This window comes from Corvus hawaiiensis, chromosome 2 (assembly GCF_020740725.1).
Source record: "Corvus hawaiiensis isolate bCorHaw1 chromosome 2, bCorHaw1.pri.cur, whole genome shotgun sequence".
NCBI classification, from domain to species: domain Eukaryota; kingdom Metazoa; phylum Chordata; class Aves; order Passeriformes; family Corvidae; genus Corvus; species Corvus hawaiiensis.
The window spans coordinates 111,708,323-111,734,325 of NC_063214.1; the positions used below are offsets into that span (position 1 = coordinate 111,708,323).

The 26,003-nt window shown below is 38.5% G+C and overlaps 1 protein-coding gene across 3 annotated transcripts in view; it reads left to right on the forward strand.

The window, feature by feature from the left end:
* IL1RAPL1 (interleukin 1 receptor accessory protein like 1) overlaps positions 1-26,003 on the forward strand; it is a 705,736-nt gene that overhangs the window by 375,935 nt on the left and 303,798 nt on the right. The window lies entirely within an intron of this gene.

Sequence of the window (26,003 nt, forward strand, 5' to 3'; positions counted from 1 at the left end):
ATTATTCTATGAGCTGCTTATATAATGTGTGAGACATTTCATATCATATTGTTTGTCCAATAGCATATTCAACATGGTTTTTCTGATGATGACAGTTCTCTTTAAAAGGAAATCACAATAACCTAGAAGTTAAGCTCCTGAAGGAGAATGTTTAGTTATATTTAGATTAATATTTTCTGATAAATGTGTAAGAGTAGCCATGAAAATGGAAACAGATTTGTCAATTATTCCATAATGATATTTAAAATACCATAATTAATCTCCTCGGTTTATATAAAGAAAACCTTAATTATCTGATGTTGTGCTTTCCAGCAAGTATAGATAAATGCTGAATTTAGCTACTGAGACATACTTTAATATATGTTTATCATCTCAACCTGTATTCATGCTTTTTTTTTGCATGGATTTTTATTTAATCCAAAGGTAGGTAAGAGCATGTTCTAATCTGCTTTAAACTACTGTGGTGGTTTGCTACCAGTCAGAAATTAGACCTACAAATAAACCACCCCACTTCCCACCGCCCCCTTTGGCAAGAGAGGGACAAAGGCAGAGACTTTGTTGAGATAACAATTTACCAAAAGCAAAGAGCTGTGGAATAAGAAATGCACAGTAATAGCAGCAATACTAATAACAAATAAAAAGGTGCTTTACACGCAAAAGGTGCTCATCACCTCGACCTAGTTCTGCATGGCCACCAGGACAAAGCCAAGATGGTGACACTCCCCATAGTTGAAGCCATGTGGCTTTCCCCACCCAAAGATAAGATGGCAGCCATTCCTGTGCTCACCACCATGTGCCTTTTCGCAAAGACAAGTTGTCAGGAGCTTCCCAATTCCCAAGTCCAAGACAATGGAAAAAAATGATGGACAAACCCCTGAAAGCTAAATCGTTCATGTTGCACTGCACTGCCACTCTGTTGCACTGGGCTCAGCTCCCCTAGGGTTGGTTTTGCCACTGTTTTGTTCCCCACAGCTGCTTCTCACACCAGTGCCGCCACTTTTGACCACTCCGCTCCACTTGGGCTCAGGCTACATTTGCTTCTGGTCAGAACCATTTCCCAGAGCCACACCTGAGGAATGGGAAGGGGATGGGCGATGATGGTAGAGGATGGGGTCTGCAGGCCAATCCCAGCCACCACCCCTGCAATGAAGAGAGGGATGTCACATCACAGGGTTGCTTCTTACTTATGGTATATGGACAGTGAATATAGCTGGATAAGGTGCACTAAGAGTTAATGTATATATTCAAGGCCAGCTCCCATAAATTATGTATTTATTACACACACTTGGTACAATAGTAAGTAATAAGTAGTTTCTGTCAAAAATTCTGCCTTTAAAGTTTCAAAAATAACTGAAATATTGTTCCTGTCAAGAGAACACTTCCTTCATGTATTCTTTTCCTTCCCTGCCTGAAAACAGCAATTACAGTGTCTCCAGTAGCTGCCCAACATAATATCAGCACAGGTCAGTGAAACTGGAGTTCGGTAGCAAGGTCCTTGTGAAGATCTATATAATTTTGAATCATAGAATCATAGAATAATTTGGGTTGGAAAAGATCTCCAAGATCGTGAAGTCCAATATTTTAACAAGGACCACCACACAACTAAATTATGGCATTAAGTCCCACATCCAGTTGTTTCTTGAACGCTTCCAGGGATGGTGACTCCACCACTTCTCTGGGCTCTCCATTCCAATGCTTAACTACCTTTCAGTGAAGAAATTCTTCCTCATGTCCAACCTGAACTTCCCCTGACGCAGCTTGAGGCCATTTCCTCTTGTCCTGTCATTGGTTGCCTGAGAGAAAAGGCTGACCCCCACCTGGCTATAGCCTCCTTTCGGGTAGTTTTAGAGAGCAATAAGATCTCTCTTGAGCCTCCTCTTCTTTAGACCAAACAGTCCCAGATCACTCTGCCACTCATGTGACTCACTCTCTAGACCCTACACCAGCTCTGTTGCCCTTCTCTGGACACCCTCCAGCACCTCAAAGTCTTTCTTGCAGTGAGGGGCCCAAAACTGGACACAGGATTTGAGATGTTGCCTCACCTGTGCTGAGTGCAGGGGAACAATCATGCCCTGGTCTTGTTGGCCACACTATTGATGATACGGGCCAGAATGCCATTGCCCTTCATAGTCACCTGGGCTGTTGACCACAACCTCAAGATCCTTTCCTCCTGGGCCGCTTTTGAGCCGCTCTTTCCCCATCTTGTAGCACTGCATGGGGCTGTTGTGACCAAAGTGCAAGACCTGTCACTTTGCCTTATCTCATACAGTTGTCCTCAGCCCATTGATCCAGCCTGTCCCAATCTCTCTGCAGATCCTTTGTACTATCCAGCAGATCAGCATTCCTGCCCAACTCACTGTCATCTGCAAAATTACTGAGGGTGCTCTCAATGCACTCTTCTAAATCATTAATAAAAATACAAATAGAACTGGCCCCAGTAGCGAACCTTAAGGAACCTAACTAGTGATGGCCAACAACTGGATGTAGCACCATTCACCATGACTCTCGGGACCCAGCCATCCAGACATGATTTATATTTATGAACATGATTAATGTTTATGAACATTAATTGCTTTGTTAAGCTGTAATATTTAGTGGAGAAAAGTGCACACAAACAACTAAGTCTTGTTCAGAAACATGAGTGTCTATAAAGAATCCATAGGATACAGACAAATAGAGATAACAACAGAAGTTTAAATAAAATATTACAAATTATATTATAGATGAAAAACCTTCTCCATCTTTAACATACTTAAAATAAATTCATTAGGTACTTATTAGCCATAAAAATACTGCCTATAATTAATTCAGAGATATTCAGCTTTGAAGATTCAAATTCAGATAACAGCAAGGTTCAAACAGGGAATAACAGCATCTATGGAGATCGTTCAAATCTATTTTCATGCCCAGCTGGTAAAGAACCTGAGCGTCTGCTTCAGTATCTTTAACTGTTTCTATTAGTAACACACAGTACAGCATTTTAGACAAATATTTTGAAGTGTACAGAATTTTCTGATTTTACAAAGGAAGGAAAGAAGGAAGGAAGGAAGGAAATCAAATTATTGTCTACTCTTGCATTTAGGTTTATCACCCTTGCTATCGCCTTGCATGTCTGAAGGTAAAAGCTTCAAATGTAGAAGTATTTCTAACTAATTTTTAAGGTCAGCTTTAATTTTTGGTCTTTAGCTGTATTTAAAATACCTCTATTCAAATTCACAGCAGTTTTATATTCTGTTTTTATATTTACATGTAGATATGCATGTGCATCCACACATATAGATATTATGTTGTTGAATCACATAACTTCCCTGCCATATAGTTCAGTTTATTTGACAGAAATAAAATATAATGTCATAGAGATATTTTAAATAAAAGAATATTAATAGTCTCCAAAACCTGTCAGTTAAAACTGCTTCCAAATTATCTTTGAAAAGGGTAACAATCACAATATAGAATACTTTTATTTTTCCCCCCACCATGCTTTGAAATGCACGCTTGTTGAGTTTATGAAAAACTAGTTCTTTATCTTCATCATGTGAAAATTAATTTTAGGTTTAGATAGCATAAATTTATTTTTTTAGATAGGATGTGTTCATCTTCAAATATGAAGTATTGGTTTTCTGTAATTTTAAAGATCTAATTCTGTAAATCATGTCAATTACAGCTTAACCAATGTAACTATTCAACTGTTAATTTCTGTACAGTTAGCTAAAATAATTGCAGTTATATGAATGATGTGTTGTTATCAACACATAGTTATTTTTTGAAATAAACCTGAAATAATAAATGGGAAGTTTAAAATAACACGTGCAATTAAGTTTTGGTAAAAACTCCCTTAGTCAGTTTTTCTTTTTCTTTTTCTCTTTTTCTTTTTTTATTCTTTCTTTCTTTCTTTCTTTCTTTCTTTCTTTCTTTCTTTCTTTCTTTCTTTCTTTCTTTTTCTTTCTTTCTTTCTTTCTTTCTTTTCCTTCCTTCCTTCCTTCCTTCCTTCCTTCTTTCCTTCCTTCCTTCCTTCCTTCCTTCCTTCCTCTCTTTCTCTTTCTCTTTCTCTTTCTCTTTCTTTCTCTCTTTCTCTCTTTCTCTCTTTCTCTGTCATGGAGGCTAAACATCCACAGTAGGAACTTGTTCAATTACCAATTAAATTTAAGAAGAATATGTATTTTTACATATTTCATGTATGCACGATTGTTTAATTAATTATCAGAAACATTGAACACAGAATGTATGAGGAAATCTTTGCTTTACTGAAGGAAATGGTGAGCAAAGAAAAGAAATAGAATCAATTTTTCATTAACCTGGTGGAAGAATAATTTCTTCATTATCTTGAATAATGTAAAACATGTTTACAAATAGGAATTGCTATTTCTGGGTACCAACCATTTTTGAAATCTGTCTTACTCTAGGAGGGGCTTTTATCGTGGTCATACATGCTTATAAATATTTTTATTTCTTTATAGAGTTTTTACCAGTGATTATCTTAAGAAAAGAGTAACCATTCATATAATAACTACATATCAAATCTCTATGAAAATCAAAACCAAAATAAAACAAAAAAACCTAACCAAAAAAACCCAAAAACAAAAAAAAAGGGAGAAAGTATCTGAAAATGAAGTCTTAAAACAGTTTGTCTTAAAAGTTAAAAAATGTGGTGTTTTCAAATCTGCATGAGATCCTTGGTTATGTTTATGCGTATTACTGACAAAGGAATCTGAAAATGGATAAGAGAATTAAGCTTTCTCAAAGGAATACCAAATGAGCTAGTAATACTACAAAAGAAGTCTCAGAAGAGCCTGTTATTCTATCAAATCCTTTAAGGCAGTAACACCACTCATTCTCCCAGGTAACAAGTGACAGGACAAGAGGAAACAGCTGCACGGCGGTGACTGTGGACGTGCTACATTAACAGTTGGACTCGAGGATCTTGAAGGTCTTTTCCAACCTTAGCAATTATATGGTTCTAAGACAGCAACTCTGACAGCCTCTTGAGATGGTGTGCAAGCTCAGGAGAACCTTTTTCAACATATGAGATGAATTTCCTTGGTCCTTGCCTTTCTGTTCATTTGGTTTATAGAGAGTGCAGGGGGCTATTTACTCTGCCTTTGTTATTTTTACACTCCATTTGTAAGCTTGCCTGAGCTTTTTCCATGGTCTTTTCCTTTTGTGAAGATGGTAACCATCACAAGGAATCTGGCTCTTATGGAGATGTTTTCTTATGTTTGATCCATCCCTTTCAAATGCCAGCTTGGTAGGGTAGTCAAATATCCATGAAAATTTTGACTGTGACTTAGGGAGGCTTGGTGAGTAGAAAAAAGCCTTCAGGCGAACATTAGGAATTTACACAGGTTCGGTAGCTGGAGCGTACATTAAGTGTCCTGTACAGATGGCAAAAGCAGTTGCTCCTAGAAATAAATGTGGGATTTTCTTGAAGTTAATGCTTGTTGAAAGTCAGGAGATTGAAATCCACTCATTCTCCACTGCCCTGTCCCTCTGACACTGCAGGAGGTCAGCTGTCTGACATGAGCATCTTCATTGTACATGATAAACACCTTCCACATGTGTTAGGACAAAACAAATATCTAATACTGAGGAGATAAGCAGGTGAGTGCAATGTACATCTTGTCATTATGGAGTTGGTATAACTTATGCATAAAGCTAAATTCCAGCATGTGTTTGCTATTTTCTTGGCTGAGTGAGAACTCAAGATGAAAAACAAGCAATGGTGATGAATAGAAAAAGGAGCAATATCATCCTTACTGTGGGTGGAGTCATGAATAAGTGAGGAGTCTTGATGAGCTAGAACTGAGCAGGTTAGTCCAGATAGTTCTTTTATGTAAGGCTTAACTAAAGGATATATTAATTTTTACTGAGGGGAAAATATCAAATGCCTGTACTTGCACAGAATAGGAGATGAATGTTGATATTGGAAAAGAAGAGTTTGATGTATTTGACTGAGCAGAAGGCCTTGATAATAGTGCATTTTAACAGCTCTGAACTTAGAGGAGTGGCATAAATAATGCCTGAAGAAAGATTTAAAGACAAGCCTGTTATGTGATACCCAGTTTCTTTTACTGCTAATTCTCTTTTTGTTGAGATATTTGCTTAAATACAACAATGTAACAAATAACAGTTGACTATTGCTTCCACTATTTTATTAGAGGTTGGTTAGTTTTTTCTTAAGAACACTTTCAGCAAACTAGATTTGCCCTTTTATTGTCAAGGTTCTTCTTGTCACAACTAGATTAATAATTCTGACCAAAAAAGCAAGAATGAAAGAAGTGGCTTTCCAGCTGCTTCTTTAGCAAATGCAGGAGAAGGAGAAAATACAGATAAAGTTAATTCCATATAATAGATATTTAAGTCAAGGACAGATCATTTTCTTCACAATGCTAGAAAAAATGGGAGACAAAGGCAAAGAACTAAAATGACTTTCACTCATTTTCCAAACAGTGGCTTTTCATTTTTTCAAATTTTTACAGATTTTTTTTAATTGTTTCCTCTCACAGAATTCAAAACAACAAATTTGTATTGCTAGTAATAATATGGACCACCTACTTGGTCATTTAAATTTGCTCTTAATATCTTATTTAACATTGTATTTTGAATCTGCCCTGCAAATGCTTACCTCTTTGTATATAAGCAATCTGTGGACATCAAATTCAGTTGAAGCATCTAGGTTCTGAAAAGCTGCATGTCAGTTGTTTCCTTTTTTAATTTTCCTTTTTCTCAGGACAGAAAGCAATTTAACTGATGTTAAAATATAGCTAAGGTTTGATTCCATTATATGGGGATAGGTGCCTAATGCTATTTTAGAGGCTCTAGGAGCATTTCGAGGACACTTCCAAGGGAATGCCATATTGACACTAGATCTGCAGGAGGCGGCATGTGGGATACATTTGGGTAAGCCACATGCCACTACTTACCCACTCTAAGGTAAATAAAATGAGCTTTTTGTGGCTTTTCAGCTAAACCATTTTCTAGGCTCCATCAGGCAGACTGACAGCTACAGCAGGAGATTAGATGTGGTACACAGGTGTATGAATGTAAGTGGATGACAGAACTGAAGTATCTTAAACTGAATTCCAAATTAAAATAACTTCCTTTGTGTGCTCCCATCACATACATTGAAATGCAGTGGCTGATGTGAGAGTTAAGGGACATATCTCTGTACTTATTACTATGGCATGAGGCTGGCATTTTAAAATATTAAACTTACTTGATGAGTTTATAATTTAAGAAAGTAATGGAATTGAATTAATTTATAATCATAATTCTTCTGAACTGCAAATCTAAAATAGTGATTGAGGCTCAAAAAAATTCATCAGACTGACTTAAAAGCCTTAATTCAACAAACAAGACTTTTGGTAATTAGTTTAGCATTTCCAAGGCTTCTGACCAAGTAAATATTACAAATCCTCCTTTAGAAAAGGGAAAGAAAAGCAGCAGCTGTGAATCTTTTGTCAGGCTCCCAGAAGTATCAAGTATTAGATAATCTATGGTGAAGTTTTGCATTACTTTCTCAAAGGGTTCAATCTGAAAAGGGGGTGTATGCCATTACCCAGAAATGTTACTAACACAAGTAGGGAGACTGTAGAGAACTTGACTGCTTTCTGCTCCCATTATGCTAAGAGTAAGTAAAGTTGGGAAAAAGGTGGTGTGTTTTCAGGATGTCTTTGGAACAATTCTATCCACAGCTCTCAATGATTAGACTATTTTCCCCAAGCCAAGACTGATCTAAGGCAGTCCTAGCAGCAGTGAGAAGTTTGTTCATGGTCTTGGTTCTGACCCTTGCTTCTCTCTCCTCTCCATTCACAAAGCAGAGACAGGCACCCAATATTACCAATAATGGAGAAGAGACTGTGTAGTTCCCAGCATAAAGAAGAGTGGAAAGGTGAAGGCCTCTGTCCCTCTTTCCCTTCTTTTCAATCTTCTCCTTTATTTTGATTAAATCACAAAGAAAAAAAAAAAAAAAGGTGGTGATTTCATCTTTATCTGATACAGAAAGAAAGGAGAAATCTTTATCGCAAGTCTTCAAGCTGGGGCTTAATTATTTATCTAGGGAGTGTTTTTGTGTGCTATAGAAAATTTAGTAAATATAAGAGGATGTCAGGGTGAGAAAAAAAAAAGGTTTTTTTATTTTATATCTGTGTGGAGAAGTTTTCAAAAAAATTTGGATGCAAATCAGATGGACATTTGGATAGTTGTTATATTCAAAATTAAATCAATGAAGGAGAAAACAGTGGTAAAATTGGCAGTGAAAATAAATAGACTGCAATTAAATAAAATTTAATTAATTAATGAATTAATTTCATTTAAGTTTTCCAATACATCTAACAGATTCTATTTTTTTTTTGGCCATCCAGTAAATAATTTTATAGGAATTCTGGCTCCTAATCAACAGCACAAGTAACAGAGTTTGGAGGGAACTGGAGGAACAAAAAAGGAACAGATACATATTTACACAGCCTGTATGTTAATGAAATATTGCCTTGGAAATGTAGGGCATGAGAGAAGCAAGTTACTTGCTGAGTCTGACAATGTCAAAATAGCAGGTTTTTCAAAAGATTGCTGATGCACATGATTCAAGAGTTCAGTGTGAAGAGTAGAGTACTTGAAGTCATGTGAGATCTCAAAGTGACTCCAGATGTGATGTGCTAGAAGTAATAAAATGACATCTTGTAACACCTAAATCATTTGTATTCAAATATTTCACTTCTTTGTTCTATTACCATAAAATCAGAGTTCACATGTAAGCAAGAGACAAATAAAGATCCATGATTCCATTTCAATGGAATGCAATTATTCCATTTCATAATTAATTGTTTCTTCAATTCCATGGTGTCTATAGAATGACTAAAGAGTAACTCTTTTGTGGTAAATATGTCCATAATTGATGGTAGTCTGAAAATGATAAATTTACTTTAGTTTTTAATGTCTTCTTTTAAAGCTTACAAGCAGACTTAACAGATAGAACTTATTTGTAACACTGAAAATGATATTGTTCAGATATTCCCACTACTGAGAGAAACTAATGAAATTTGCATATTTGGTGCATGTTTAGTGTTACCATCTGTCAAAGGAATATAGCCTCATGCCACTAATTTCAAAGGTGATTAGAATGACCAAACAAATCTTGTGGTATTTAATTGCAAAAGGTGAGATTATCAAAGGTCAAGTCTGTCTCTATAATCTTCATTCAGCCTTTTAAGGTAGTAAGCATTATGATATAGCAATTGAGTGCTAAATTTGGACTTCAGTTAGAAAATTAAGATTAGACAGTGAGAAGGGCTCCTATTTTCACTTACTGCAAGAGCTAGTTTATGCATATAAATACATGCATTAATACACACATACACACACATAGTGGCACAACAGCATACATACAGATTCGAATATGCATGTATCTATTTGTATATAATAACAGAATCAGAGAATACTTTGGGTTGGAAGGAACATTAATGATCATCTGTTTCCAACCCTTTGCCATGGTCAGGGACACCTTTCACCAGACCAGATTGCTCAGAGCCCCATCCAGCCTGGTCTTGAACAGTTCCAGGGACGGGGCATCCACAACTTCTTTGGGCAACCTGTTCCAGCACCTCATTACCCTCTGGATAAAGAATTTCTTTCTAAAACTAAACTAGACCTATCCTTTTTTAGCTTAAAACCATTCCCCCTCGTCATATCACTATCTGCCCATGGAAAAAGTCACTCTCCATCTTTCTTTAAGCTCCCTTTAAGTATTGGAAAGTCTCCTCAGAGTCTCTCATTTCCAGGCTGAGCTAACAAAGCTGTCTCAGTCTGTCCATAGCATAGGTGTCTCAGATCACCTTCATGGCCTTTCTCTGGACCCTCTCTAACCCTCTCTAACCTCTCACATCTTTCTTGTGCTGAAGGCCCCAGACACACATGCAAATGTATATGCAGGAAATAATAGGATTAATAATTTTCAGGTCCAGGTTCACAGCTATTCTCAATCTAGATGCCATGAACATAATTCTTACATGTTTCAAATAGCAGTCAGTAATCCCCAGCTGTGGTATATTATTAAATGAAGAGCACATAGTCAAATACACCCTCGTGGTGGTTGATAATGAGTAGTGACACTCACAGGCAGTTTCTCTGTGTGTGACATTATATCTACTAAAATAGCTATTGTTCATGTTATCTTCAGTGTTGTTTAAAGTATGACTATTAACATGGCACTTTACAGGCAAAAGTTTAATCAAATGCATTCAAAGCTCATTATCAGTGTTACATACTAAAATTAGCTTGCTAGAAACATCTTTGCTTTTGGCTACAGTTTTCTTGTACTGTTTTTCTGTTTGTGGATGCTTGGAAAAAGACAAGGGTTTACAAAAATTGAGTTTATTTCAGCATAATATTTTATATTGGGGCAAATTAAAAATAAAAGCCCTAATCTCATTTTTTAGTGAAAGTATGCTTCCAGAATCCCTTTCTATTCAATGCTGAGGAAAGAAGGATAAGGTGCATAGACCATAGGCCCTGTATCTCTTCAGCACCAGAACAGAGCAGATTCTCAGCCTCAGAACCCCCCAGATCTTTCTACCAGAATACAGGCAAGGCATATGTGTGATGATACACTGTCCTGCAGTATGATTCTGCATAATACTAATAACAAAGTGTGAAAATCAAAAGGTGAGGCTTCTAAACCAGCATCTTTGCTTAATTTGCTACAGGAGCCCTGGATAGGCAATATTCCAACACTAATAGACGTTGGATTTGCCACTATTCTCAGCTGAGGTGGAAAAAAATATCTTGAGAATGAGTACTTAAACCAATACTGGGGGGGAGAAAAAAAAAAAAAAGGCTTTAACTGAGCCACTGTTCTGGCTCCAAGGCATCTGAATCTCATTTGCTTTAGGAGTAACTCTTTCCCCAACAAGCAAGGGCTTACACTGCTACCAAAGTGCAGAAAATACAAGTCCTTTTCAGTAGAAAACTCTTCCCTCTCAAAGTGTCTGAGTTTTTGTCTAAGATTCTGACTTCTTAGTCCCTGGAAAATGGCTAATAACTCCAGTGGGACCTGGATTTGCAGTTACCTGTTTGTCTTAAAAGCTTCAGAGCTGTTAAAAACTACAAACACATTCTTTCTTTCTATCACATTTGAAGGAAAAGTGTTTTCATTTGAAGCAAAATTCAAGAGTTGCTGGAAACGTCCTTCATAACCACTTAGAGTCTAAACTTGAATGTGAGAGTACTCACAGTGCTCACTGCATGTTCAGTTAAGCAGCTGGAACTCAGGAATTGAGTCTGCATTACTTACCCATCGAGCTTTTTCAGCTGCTCATGCAGTCATTCCAAGTACATGCCATTTAATGGTCACTTGCATTCAGTCAAGGTTTATTTGAGAGGAGTTGATCTAAGGATCAAAAATTTTAGTTAACTCTGCAGTGAAAAAACGAGCTCTTTAACAATCATTTGGCCTAAGTTTTCAGGTTGGGCAGAAAAAGGAAAAAGTTTCCCCTGGGAGATTGCAGCTAAGTATTATGGTTTGAAAGGTAAAAGGTTAATGAAAAACCTGGATAGTGAAGTGATAAAACTATATACGAGTTTATAAGGAAATGAAATCCTTTGTATTCAGTTCAGGCTATGCAGTAAGTAAAACCAGGACCTGCATACTGAGCAGTAAGATAGAAAGAAAGATGAGATCAGAGAACATTTACTGGGGCTTGCACATCCAGAGTACCAAATCAGAAAAGCAAGTGGCTGAGTGGAGGAAAGACTGGGGAAAAAGAAGAGTGCTCATGCTATTTAAAGATAACATTGTAATATAGGCACACAGGGTGGAAGGATTAAGGAACCTTTAATTACTGCATTTCTTTACATCTAGGTTTTTTACTTCATGTTTTTTGTTCAGGTATTTAAAATATATAGATTATGTGGCAGTAGAGTTATACAATTTTAATTTCAATGGGGTGTGCATACCTTGCTAAAATTAATATGTTATCTCCCACTATTCTGCCCTGTGAATTTTACCCCAGGCTCTGTAGCACTATAGGTAGAAAAGTTATTAAGAAATTTTATGCCTTTACTGCTATACAAAATTATGTTGAATCCTTGTCCTTGGTAAAAACATCTCTAAGATGGCTGTGAGATTTAATAGGGATGCACGTCTTTCACATTTTTAGGGTGTACCATTCTCTTAGTCTCCCAGGTGAGGAATGAGAGGGCCAGGTGTCCTCAGGCAGGCACAACTGATGCTGGAGGGGACACTGAGTATGTGTCCAACCTCCTCACTGCAGAGCACTTGCTTCTACATGCCAAAATACCCTCTCCCCAAAAGATTTCCTTCACAGTAGCACTGCCTTCATGCTTGGTAAGTGACAGTCCCTTTTTCTGCAACAGCAATGTTGTATTGATCAATTCATCATTTGAAGTGAGAAGAAGAATGGCCTCAAACAAATGTGAGATCTACTGGACTGCTATGATACACTGACAGTAAATACTCCATTTGTGCTTATTGAAATTGCTAATTTTTCCATTTGGCTCTCAAGTGCTGAAGCCAAAACAGCATGCAGACTCCTTTATGGGCCTCAGGAACACCCTCTCAAACTCAAGCCTGTTCATTATTCAAGAGGTGTTACATTATAGAGCAGTTGTCTGGCCTGAAATATTGTCTAGTGCTTTTAAAAAAGCATTGTTTTTCCACTACAAATAATTTTCCTTATCAGAGCAGATTTGTGTTTATTTTTTTGTGGGAATTTTATTTAGGGAATCATTCTAAAATCATACAGGTCCCAGCACTAGACCTGTTGGTCATAGGAAGGCTTCAATAGGGAATGAATGAAAACAAGGACTCTTTTAACCTCTCATACTGCGAACCAGAGAGAAAATACCTAGTTGTTAATTAGAGCAATAAACTGGCACTGTATGCAACAATGTACAATTTGTTTAGAGTGGTACTTTTAAGCTGCGCTTTCCTATTCTTTATGAGAAAAATACACCCACACATGTTCAAATCTTGTGGATGTTTAGCACATGAGGAAAATCAGCAAAGGCCAAATGAAATTAAATCAGCTAAAATAGAAGAGTTTGGATTAATGTATTTATAGTCAAAATAGTGTGATCGACATGATTAATCAATAAATGCCATTTCTGTGGACATAATATGGTCTGAAGACATGAATTGAACCAGCTTTAATGACAGTTTCATTGTGTCAGTGAAAGAGATAAGACACAATTGCATATGAGGAAAATATGTTATGACCTAGAATTTTTGGAAGGTGTTCTTCAAGCACTGAAAATTGGAGTCCCTCAGTCCCCTCAGGGCAGAACAGGCACAGCTGACTGACAAATGAAATACGCTGGGCTGGACAGCGGGTTCCTACTGTATGTCCTACAAAAGACTTGACATAAAGTGATTTACACAGGACAGTGGGTTTTGTCTTATGTGGGATATGGAGGGTATCCAACAATGTATGTCTTCCCTCTATAATGATGGGAGGGGGAATAGGTGGGTAAGGCTCTGTAGCAGATGGCGGTGTAGCATTTGTGCATGACACAGAACAGCAAATACTGCATTAAAACCTTAACTCTGGGAAACTACAGCAAATCCTACTGTCAATCTCTCTTCTCAAAGTCTCATATGAATGGTGACTTTAAATGAGCAATCTGCTTGTGTTTCAGTGCTTTGTTGCCACTGAGAATATCACTGACATGCAGTACTTACTTTGACCATCATGTTTTGTTCTTTGGTGCTCAGAAAATACATCAAAGAAATTTAATTTGAGTGACAGAATAACTATATTATAGACTCTCTTAACAATGAAGACTGCTAAAGGAGAAGTAATGTTTTTGAGTGAACAGCTACATGATTAATATAGTTTTGAGCATTTTACATGAACCAGCATCTAACTCTTTCTGACTCTTCAGTAGTTCTATTTGGAAGATATGTGAGAGTCAAAGTTATGTTTGCTGAAGTACTGTATATCAAATTTGCAGCTTTCGCAAGGCATAATACAGTAATGATATATCTTTGCATTTGTGTAAATCTGAATCATATTGTGGATGCTATTTCTTTAAAGTGGGCAAATAGCCACTGAGAATTGTATGACGGGTTTGACTTTTTGTCAGCAGAAAAAAAAAGGATAAAATATTTAGCGTAAGGTGCTCAATACCTGTTAGATAAAAATTGGCAGGGAAGTAATTTTCATGTGTTTAGAGTATTTTTGGGATGGCAATTTAGGTAACAATCACAATCAAGTATGGGTGATTTGCTCATTGTGTACTATGGTCAGAATTGTTGCAACTTATTTTTCTATACTCTCTTTAAGTGCATAAAGGGTGTATTTATTTCAATCATTTCAGCTTCATTAATTGGCAAATTATCACTTCAGTTAAAAGTTAGAGGTTGACATGCAGAGTATGTTATAAAACTTTATGATCCTAATGAGGTCATGAACTTTATATGAATTAGTGCATTTAGAAAAGTGGAACTGGCAATTATGCAAAACATAATCTCCATCTTGTTTAAAATGAGTCAAACCTCCAAAGACAACAAATAAATAAAGATACCATGATTCACATTATTTATATTTACTTAAAATTTCTATGTTTACCCCTGTATTCCTATATGATATAGTTTTAGGTAGCCCTGTGAGGAGCAGAGAGTTGGACTCAATCATTATGTGTCCACTTCAATTTAAGATAATCCATGATTCTGTGTTCACCATGGAATTTTCATCCTATACTATAGCCTTGAAGATACATATTTCTCTACAGAGACAATGAAAATGATGCCTCCTTTTTTTAAACTTTTACAGCTTAGAGAACAGGCAGTATGCACAGGCATGGTTATCTTCTGTCAATCTGACAGGTGAGCTTCTTGATAGGGATAAATGGCTTCACGTGGAGACCTGCCCAACATTTTCCAAACGTAACATCATATGTTTCCAGTTCTCTGTGGTGTGCACAAGAAAGGTGGAAGAGGGGGATATGCGTGTGTAGTGGTTTGGCCTAAAATACTCATTACTGTTTATCTTCTGTGAGATAAGAATTAGGAGAAACGCAAAGCAGGCACCAAACTTGAAAGAATATAAAGAAGTTTGTTAACAGACCTAAAAGAGGGAAAAAAAAAATATACCACACCTTTAGAACTCTTCTCCTCCCCCCACCTTCCTCTCTTCTCCCACTGACAATGTAAAAAGACAATCCTTAAGATGTTCAGTCTGTTTACCACTTCTATAATAACCTTGTTCAGTCCATTTAAAAAGAAGAGTCTCTCTTGCTCGTGCTATGAACACATTATCACAACGAGACAGCCGCCCACTTGCAAATAACTTTGTTCAGTCCATTTAGGAAGAGGAGTCTCTCTGCTCGCATGTGAGTCCCTTCCCCCAACGTGCAGCTTTTCCCACAACTGCTTTCGAGGGTCCACTCTTGAAGATTTTTGGGGTTCAATTTTAAGGTTGAGCCGTTCAGAAACAAAAGTTCTCTTCACCCATCTCTGGGAGCATTTAATCTCTAAGAACAGAGGCCCTTCTCCTTCCCTGGGAGCAAAGGGTTTTCCTCATCTTCATCGTTAGGACTATCTCTGGGAGCATCTCTAGGAACTGAGATTTTCTCCTTTCCCGTTTGGAGCAAAAGTCCTCATCTGGTTCATCTCTCCCTGTCCAAACTTCTCATGAAATTACAGCTGCGTCAGCATCTGCCTATCTCAGCACAGGTGCTTTTGCTTACGAGTTGAACACTCCACCCCCCATATCTTCATGAAATTACAACGGGATACTCTGATATATCATAGCTTCACAACAGAATTTCAGCTTTAAGCATCTCCTCTTTCTCTTCCCTCAGGTTTTCAGCTCTTCACAGCAATAAAAGGGTTAATCTCACCTCAGCCTTGCAGCTTTGCAGCTGGAATGTTGAATGTTGCTTATCACAGTGGAGAGGGGGGGAGCAGAGCCACTCCAGCTGCCCACAGCAGGGCTGTGGGGTGGTTCTGCAGGTGGAACAGGGCCCATCGGCTCCAGGATGGCCGTGGCCCGGCCCGGCCTGGCCTGAGCAGGGCCTGGCTGGGCCCGCTGGCCCCCACATGGGGGCCCGCAGCCACCTGTCCCAGTGCCGGAAACAAAAGAGAGCTTGGGGGGGGAGTCTGTCTATTCTTAAGTGTGTATCGCAGAGGCGGTCACAACTTTAAGTGGCTTAAAGAATTGTCCATATTCAAACTGGCCACTGATAGGTTCTGTCAGGTCAGGTCCCAGAGGGAGCTGTAAGCATCCCTTTGCAAGGACACCCCTTCCGGGACTATGCTTGCTGACCTATGACAGCGTGTTTAGGATTTTGTGTAGAATATATATGTTCATAACACACAGTGAAATAGGGACAATTGAAGGTATTCTCTTCTAGTTCATAGCCCATTCATTCTTCCATTATGTAGGACCCTTAGACATGAAAGAAAATTTAAGTGGATCGAAGCCGTTAGAGATCACTGCCTTATCTAATTGTAAGAATTTTGAACTTGAGGGAACCTAAAGACATCCTATGACATAATCATACCTTAAAAATATTTTTAATTTCAATAGAGAAAACCAAACAAAAATATCTGGCTAAACATCTAGTAAAATTTTGTGAAAAACAATCTGATCACTTACACAATGCGGTTTTGAATCCAAGTAAAATCAAGAATGCAGTAAGTGTAAAGAAGTGTAGTATAAAAACAGCTATTTAACCAAACCATACTGTGATCCATGTTTTTCTGCTTTCATTTGTTGTGCAAACACTACTGTAGCTGCCACTATTATAAACTCAAAACACTAGGATCTTGCCATTAACTTGAAAGTTTTGTTTTAGCTTGAAAAGTTTAAGTGTGTAGTCAAGTCTATAAATACGTAGATACTTTATTATTATTATATATGCATTTTTTTAAATGAGGAAATATTAGGTGCTCAGTTGAAATAAGTGCACCACTGCACCAGTTATGTCATGTCCAGCAGAAGATAACTAATGAACTAAATCACATCCAGGATGGTATGAGATAAGGTTGAGAACCTTGACTGAAAACAGCCAGAGATAACCCCACTGCGTTAGCACAGTATTTGTTTAAACACTTCCTTCTCTGGCCATTACAGATTTCCTTTTTCTAGACAAAATATACAACTACTCCTGGAAGATTTATGCAAGTGAGACATTTGGCAGATGATAAATCATATAGTTGTAAACACTGATTTTAATTTTCATAATGTAAGCCTATTCCAAAATGTGACCATTTAATCCCATCATATATGCATCAAAATTTCTAGAACAGAGAATGTTTCACATGCACAGGATGAGACACTCTGCCCAGGAGTGCAGTGACTGAAAAGGTCTGTGTAGTCATTTAATAATAATGCTCAGACTTGAACTCCTGTTTTGTTTCTGCATCTATTACCCTAAATATGTGACAGAGGATGGGAACATCAAGTAGGATGGCTCAATGAAAGGCAGGACGAGGTTTTGTGGCAAGCAAGTTGAGCAACATGCACTCAGGCTAGGAAAATGACTGACTTATGACTAGTATAGTCAGAGCCATTTACTTTTTGATTTGATGAATTGTTCATTTGCTGGAATATTTAAACTGAATAAAATTATCTTTGTAAAATGCATGCTACACCTCAAACATAAGTTACATTCTGATACTAAAATCATGCATTTCATAGTGTACTTCATGTAGACGTTAGACTACAGGGTTATAGTATGACCTCTTTGGATGTGAAAAAAAAATATGTATTTGTCAATGGAACCACAGCTTTTATTCCTCAGGATGCACCTTAATATTATTATTGGGAAATAGATCCGTAGTTAGATCCAGGAAACTTAACAAGAGGCCTTGATAGACCTGAAGAAAATAATGAGCTTAATGCTGTGAAATAGTTGGGATTTGTATTCTTGTTCTTAAAAAGGGTTTGTGTCTGACCTTCAGCCTTATTATTTATTTATGCTCATTCGTTCTTCATTGTTATTTTATTCCATCTTTCTTTTTAATATTGTAGTGAAACAAGACATGATGTGTGTATGATAACATGTAAATGTCCAGTCATACAAGATGAAAAAAGAATTTACGAACAGCAAAAAAATAAAAACAAAGGTTCCAAAGAATTCCAGGACATAGGATATACTTATTTACATGCTTTGAACTGCAGGAATTCTGAGGCAGATCATTATAAATATTTATCAGATTTTGAATTTATAATCATTTGGCTCATGTTGTAGGTTAGTTTGATGGTACATAATTCACACTACACATGAAAAGACAAAACTGTGTAGGTGATTTTGAAGAGATGCTTCACTGAAGTTAATGGACAGGCAGCCAAGGTGGCCTGTGAATTTTTGAAATTAAACAAATAATGTGAATAGGATGAATGAGATTGATTCATTGGGATTTTATCTGAAAATTTACTTTATTTCTTTCTTCTACATGAGAGGGTATGTGTGAGAGACAAAAATAACGTGAAACCAATTAATAAATCTTAGATATGTATGTACTTAAGTTTGGATTGTGAAGAACATTGCAGATTACAAATTGTGTAGCTACCACAGCACATTTACATCTTGGAAAATAAGAAAAGGGGGTTTGTAGGCTCATGTTGTCCATAAATATTTTATTTTTGTCAGAGTATCACTAAAATTCATGACAGTGCAATTTCCAAACAACATTCAAGGGCTTTGTGCATTGATTAAGTTTATTGGCTTTGGTCTAGTATTTAATGAACTGCCAGAAAAATTTATTGCTTAGCATACACAAGCAACATGAATATTATCTATTCATCTTGCTAATATAGAAAAAGCAAATGCTAATGTTCTTGGAGTCAGTAAACAAACTGAGGTGTTTTAGTATATACATACAGCGTTTGTATATACATGTATGTGTATGTAAAAGTCAAGGTAAGATTGGACTATCATGATGCATTAATAAAGACAACTACTCTCCTTGAGGAATTGTCTCCTTCTATTATTATATTTCTCATTGTAAAAGGTCAAAATTTGTAGTTGAAAATTTCAATTCAAATATAAATAATACAATTTTTAAAAATCACAGTATGTACTATGTAACACAGAACTTGTAGATCTCTTTAAACATTATTTTCATGATTCACTTGCAAGGTCAGAATGATAAGCTTTCCACACCATTTCCTATTACATTTTTTAAAATTGTGATCAATTGCATCTCCTGGTTGAAACTGGATTCTTCTGACACGGGAATTAGTGACAATTTTGATGACAAAAGAAGGGACACTCATCCAAGTCTTGAGGCATCAGCCATGTGAGTTAGACAGACAAAAATTAAATAAAATAGCATCTCATCCTCTCTCATCCAGAATAGCTGAACTTCTTCAACCATACCAAAATACGCCTAAAAAGATATAAAGTGTGTACCATGAAAATTAGTGCATATGATGCTCTAAGAACAAGGAATTAATGTTAGGCTTCATTTCTCTTGCAGTTACATTTACATCTTGCAGGCTGACATGGAGCTGTTTGCAAGAAAAAGATCCTAATCCACGATAACTAATCCCTGTGGCAGCTTCTGTGTTGTACCACACACTTGTCTCATAATGGCAGCCTTGATCTCAAGAGCGTAGGACATAAAAAACAAATAGATAAAGGTGTTCCTGACTTTGGATAGAACTTTGTTTCTTTTCCTGTGACTAGGTACACTGAAAAAAGCCAGGCTCCATCTTCTTCACACCCTCCCTTCAAGTGTTTATATATATCAGTGAGATCCCCCTGAGACTTCTCTTCTTCTGGCTAGAAATTCCCAGCTCTCTTTGCCTTGCCTTTCATGTGGAGGTGCTCCAGTCTGTTACGATCCGGTTTAAACCCAGAAAAGCAAAGCAAGCTAAGTCTCCGTGCACAAATTGGAAAGAACTCAGAAGGCTCAAAATATTCCCAGAAACGAGATTAAAACCAAACGAGGTTAGATGTTGATGCCAAAAAATGGATGTATTTTAGTTAATAGTAAAAGAGGCAAAGAGAAGAGAAGAGAAAAGAAAGAAATAAAGCAAGCAAGAAATAGAGAAAGAAGTATGCGTGGGGGGTGGGGGACAGGGAGAGGTGACAGGGGTTAGGTGGAAGCGTATCACCCATCCAAGGGTCCCAATGACATCTCGTTGCTCCCCTCCATCTGGTCTGCTGGTGGTGAGGGTCCCCCATCGCTGCCGTGGCCACGCTGCCACACGCCAAAGAGTGCAGAATCCCATGGATTAATACACGCTGTGGGCCAGGTGGGAACGCCCACGTGTCTCCCTTGCAGGGGCTGGCTTGACACTGTCCCTTGCAACACTGAGGGTCTGTTGCACCATCTCTGGTGCTCTGGTGCAGGGTCTGGGGACCCCTTTGAGGGGGGCCCCTGTGATGGGCCATGTCACCCCCTTCTGCTGTGGATAAGCTTCCCCTCCCCGGTGAGGACCCCTCAGCTGGGCTCCTCTGCACAGGGGAGGATGGGCAGTCACTGCACCTCTGACCACAGGCTTTTCCAAGATAGCCAGAGCCTCTCCTCCCTCCACCCTTTGGTTCAAGGGTCTGTGCAAGCCAGGCAGCTTATAGCCCTGGGGCTGTGGTCTCCACCTTGGAGGTGTTAAACCTGTGCTTTGTGAATGTCCCCAGCGCTGAGTTGTTACTTTATCTTATCTTCATCAGCGAGCAGTCTCAGGCCTCAGTCAGGGCCCCCCCATTCAGGGTGTGGTAGTCTTCTCTGCAGCTTTTGTAATACAGTTTTAAAAGTCCTTTAAGAAAAATTTTAAGTCATAAACTATAATATTTCAGTCTCTGACACAGTCTCTTAACCAATTTAGTGGCCCTTCCAGTGTGTCCCTGTCTCTCTTGACCCAGGGAATGCACAACTGGACACTCTACCCCAGATGTGGCACCACCTCCGTCTGCTGGCAGTGCTCTATCTCATGCAGTAGAGGATATCATTGGCCTGTTTTGCTGGAAGGGCACATTGCTGGTTCATGTTCAAGTTGATGTTCCCCAGGACCCTCAGGTCCTTTGCTCCACAGCTTCTGGGTGTCTCCCAGCACAATTTGGTACCCAGAGCTGTTCCTTCCCAGGTGCAGGACTTATCCTTGTTGAGCTAGATAATATACCTGATATGAACAAGATTATTATGATATGAACTAGATAATAGACCTGATATGAATAATAAGGCATTCCTGCAAATTGCCTATTTTTTAAACAAAATAACTAAAAGCTTATCATTGGTTTTCTATCAACTGTCTGTTATTTTAATCTGAAGTTTCCTAATATTTTCTTTAGGGACTCTGCTTCACTGAAAGGGGCTCAGTTCTTTCCATTCCTCTTCTTTCTCTCTTTCATGAAATCTTAATTCTGGAAAATAATGAAATAAATAGCATCCTATCAATCAACAAGGCCTTCCTGTGCAAGTACTTTTAAGTTTTTCCTGCGTTTATTCAACAGCTAAATTTCAAACTCTCCTCTGTCAGTAACTAAAGTCACTACAGAATCACAGAAGATTTTGAAAAATGAAACAGGGCCATACAATATTTGAAAGCTTGATTATCTGTCTTACAATCATAAAGTCCTGGTGAAATAATGATCACGCACTAATAATTCTGCTTGTGCATCATCAGTCTCTGATCTCAAGTCTGTAACATCTCTGATCTTCTTGCTTCTCTAATCTTTGGTCTGTGTTTCCTGATAAGAACATTCAGTACCTTGCCATAAAGATTTTTGGAAGGTGTTTTAAAGGTAGAAAACATGAAAAAGAGAAATTTTGTGTTCAGAGGAACACTAAGAAATTTAGGGTTAGTTTAGACAACTTCCATTGCAGCGATTCAAGAAAAATAATCTCTAAATTACTAAAACTAGTACTAACCAAAGGGATTGCAAATGGGGAGAAGAAAGAGTTTTGGAAAGTCTTTCTCCCCATTATATACAGTTGTGATATTCTCAGTCTATGTGATATTTTCTACTTGTACTATATTACAGCATCTCTTTTTGTGATAGAAGTATTTTAGAGTTTTACTCATTCTGAAGTTTATAATTGCTGAAATTCTAGAAAATTTTTAATAAGATAAATTAGTTAAAAGCATATTTCAGTGTTGCAGTGGGGATCCTGCAACACGCATATATCAAACCAGGAGTCCCGTGGAAAGGAAATATATATGGACAGACAGATTCTTGATAGCTGTTTCAGAGAGATGTTTATTTCTCCAGCCGCATGGCCGGAGCTCTGCCCAGGAACTGTTCCAGTCACGGGACCAAGGGTCCTTCTGCCCGCGCAGGGAACACAAACCAACCAATGGGAACGAGGCTGAGCAGGAACAGGGAAACCCCGTGTCTGTGCCCTCAGGGCCCCTCTCCCAGGGCTACACGGCAGGGGAGGGACCCCAACACCTCACCCGTTTTATTTTAATAAAAGGAGAATGAAAACAACTGGATAAACATAACAAGAACAGTTTCAAAACAAAACAAGCCACCCTCCTGAGTCTTTAAATGTCCAAACAGATTCTCTGGAACATCTTAGGGCTGACAGAAGGGAGACAGAACTCTGAGCATGCTTTGTGGGGAAACTGAGGCAGGAGAGGGTTTAACATCTTCCCTCCCCCTTTTCATCCCCCACTCGGCATTGGAAAGGGATTTTTGGGGAAACAATTGGCAAAAGCATGGTTTTGTGAGGGAAACCATGGATGAAAAAACGGATTGGGAATACACTGGGGGTAATAGGACATAGGGTAAAAGGGAAAGGTGGGATTAGGAAAGGGAAACTGTAGGGGGGGCTTACAATGGAGATACTGTCTAACATGACTACGATTTTTTGCATATATACTGCCTTTTACAGGAACACCATCAGGCCCAGTGACCTGCGATGCTTGTAACCCTTTTCTCCCTAGTACAATATTAAATTCCACCACCTCTCCATCTCCCAAGCTTGGGATGCATTTTTCAGGGTTATTCTTTTTAATAGCAGTTCTATGCACGAATATGTCTTGCTGGTTGTCACACCTTGTTATAAAACCATAATTTTGCTTAACATTATACCATTTTACTATCCCTAAGGTCTTAGTTGCTATGATCTTTTCCTTTTTCCGAGTGGCTGCTGTTTTCTGTCTCGCTGCGTCTTTGCTGTCTCCTTCGGTCGCTCCCATGTTGGAATTGTCGGGGCTGCTGGTGCCTGCACGCTCTTCCCGGGGTCGCGTTCGGGGCTGCGCGGGCCGGGCCGGGCCACGCCGCTCAGTTCTCCGTGCGTCGCCTCCTCTGGTCGCAGCTTCGCTGCTGATGCCGGGCGCTGCACCCACGTCTCGGCCGGGCCCCCGAGCGACGACTCCCCCGCGCCCTGCTCCAGCGCGCGTCTCGGCCGGGCGCGGCTCCGTTCCACCGCCATCGCCGCCAGCCGCTGCCCGCGCGCCGCCCCTCTCGGTCGGGCGTTCACGGGGCTCGCTCCACCACGCACTGCACAGGACCGGGCAGGCACCGCCGGGTCCCGCCGCTCCTCGCTCCGCCACCGACACTGCGGCTCGCGTGGCTCCGCCCGCGCGCGGGAACTGCCTCGCTGCTGCTCTCAGAGCGCTCGGTGCACGTGGCCTGGGCCGCACGGTCCCTGCGCCACGCTTCCCTTCGCCAGGACACAGCTGACATTGCTCAACAGTCTCAGTAACTAAATAATATTCACGAAAATATTCTTCCATCGGCATATATTTTGACTCCAGTATTAACTGTGTCCAAACGGTTTTCCAAAAGCCCTTGGTAAGAATTAAATCCCAAGAAACATAGAAAAAGTTCTTAAACAACCATGCCAGGAAGTGTTTCAGTTCTTTTTGAGCTTGAATCAAGCTAAAATTCACAAATCGTTGTTCAAGAATCATTTTAAGTTTAAGATAAATGTCCATATGCGGCTCTGAGAGCCAAGAGTCTTCCCACGGTTCCTCCATAGTTTAGATATGGAATAGCAAAGCAAAACCAAGAAGAGGAATCCAAAGTTTCCAGGGTTTACTCACACAAATCAGTCGCTTAGGGATCGGGGATCGTTCTGCTCACAAATCTCCACCATTTGTTGCAGTGGGGATACTGCAACACGCATATATCAAACCAGGAGTCCTGTGGAAAGGAAATATATATGGACAGACAGATTCTTGATAGCTGTTTCAGAGAGATGTTTATTTCTCCAGCCGCATGGCCGGAGCTCTGCCCAGGAACTGTTCCAGTCACGGGACCAAGGGTCCTTCTGCCCGCGCAGGGAACACAAACCAACCAATGGGAACGAGGCTGAGCAGGGACAGGGAAGCCCCGTGTCTGTGCCCTCAGGGCCCCTTTCCCAGGGCTACACGGCAGGGGAGGGACCCCAACATTTCAGTAACAATTTGTTGATGACTCTTTACACACATGGTGTTTTTTGACAACTTAGAAAGAGTTTAACTTGGTTTTCTCAGTTGCCAGTTCCAATTCCACCCCAAAAAATCATTGTAATAAGTCTTAAAGTATCTTCTAAAATAAGGTAGAAAAAACAGGAAAATATAATGGTCTCTTAATTGGTTATTTTTATTATTCATGCTTGCAAATAGATTTTTTAAAATGTGATTATGAATATTTCAACTGATAAAACATTCTAAACCCAAAAATTAAAGAGAAACATTTATTTTATTAATGAAATTTTTGTGTCTGATTAATAAATTTTAAGCCTTATATTCCCTCTTTGGCTTTTATGTGACCAGAATGAATTGCTTTATTTTCTACCTGTCATTTATCAGTAATCTTCCTATCATTTTTCTTTGCCAAAATCTAAATGGTAAGCAGTGTGTTGTTTTAAATAGAGATTTTCAACACAACTACAAGATGGTATTTATCCAATTTCCATATAACAATTAAATATGAAGATAAAAAGTCAATTTTAAAACGCTATTTGGAAATCAGAGGATTGTGTCTCTGGTACAAAACAACTTCAGAGAAGAAAGTTGGTGAACCAACTGAAATACCAGCTGTAGAGAGAGACCACCTTTAAAATAGAGACCGAATACCTTCTAAAATACATTCCCTTCACAACAACGTGACCCAAACCTGAAGTAATAGTATTTTTTTTTTTTTTTTCTTTTAGTCACATGCAAAAACTCTTTTGTTTTTTACCTGGTTCTGTATGGTGTATATTTTAATTCCCTACATCACCTCTGAGGTAGTTTTTACAAAGGATTCTAAAGGCAGAGTTATGCTCTAGTAGTTCCTACTGTAACTTGCAACTTAGTCATGGATATGTAAATTCCAAACTAGGATTACTTAGCAGTTTGAAATATGGTTTTGTGAGAGGAATATGATATTCAGAGTAAAAATACAATAATTTTAATTATTTATGTCTGCCACTGGGAAGTTACAATTTTTTTTAATTATTTATTGCTGCAGCTGAGATTGCAGCTGTACTAGGACCATTTTCCATGACACCTTTTCCCAGAATAGTTTCAGCTGATCTGAATCCAGCAATGGGTTTGAGAAGCTCAAGCTATTCTTTGAGTACGTGTTTTTTTCACATTGTCTATAATTCTGGATATGGCTTTCAGACAGAGGAGCAGTCAGTTGATGCAATGAGTTCAGCAAGAAATTGTTTTGTCCTGTGGCTAAAGGAAGAGGTTTTATTTAAACTTTACTGCTTGGGTTATTATTCAAGTTTAACTTGTTGACATTTTTAAAATAAGTCAGTTTGTTAAGATGAGATAAATTGTAAAATATTTTCTTTTCTGTTATTTGCATTTTCATGTTAATGTATTTTCTTCCATTTTACTTAGTCGTTGTTCTTCAGTAACACAAGTAACTCAAGTAATCTGTTGCTGTGGCAGCTGACATAATTTCCTACTGAGAGTGTTTCATTGATTGGTTTATTTCTGTTTGTATTTTTGCCCTCTTGGGTAAAACAGAGGTTTATAGATGTGATAGTCCTGAGCTGTAACTCTCAGTGAGCCTGCATCTGGGTGATTGCAGACAAGCCACTTGACCTCAATATGACTCAATTAACCCAGCAGCAAAATTGGGTAAACATCAAAATCTCATTGAAAAGCAGCTGC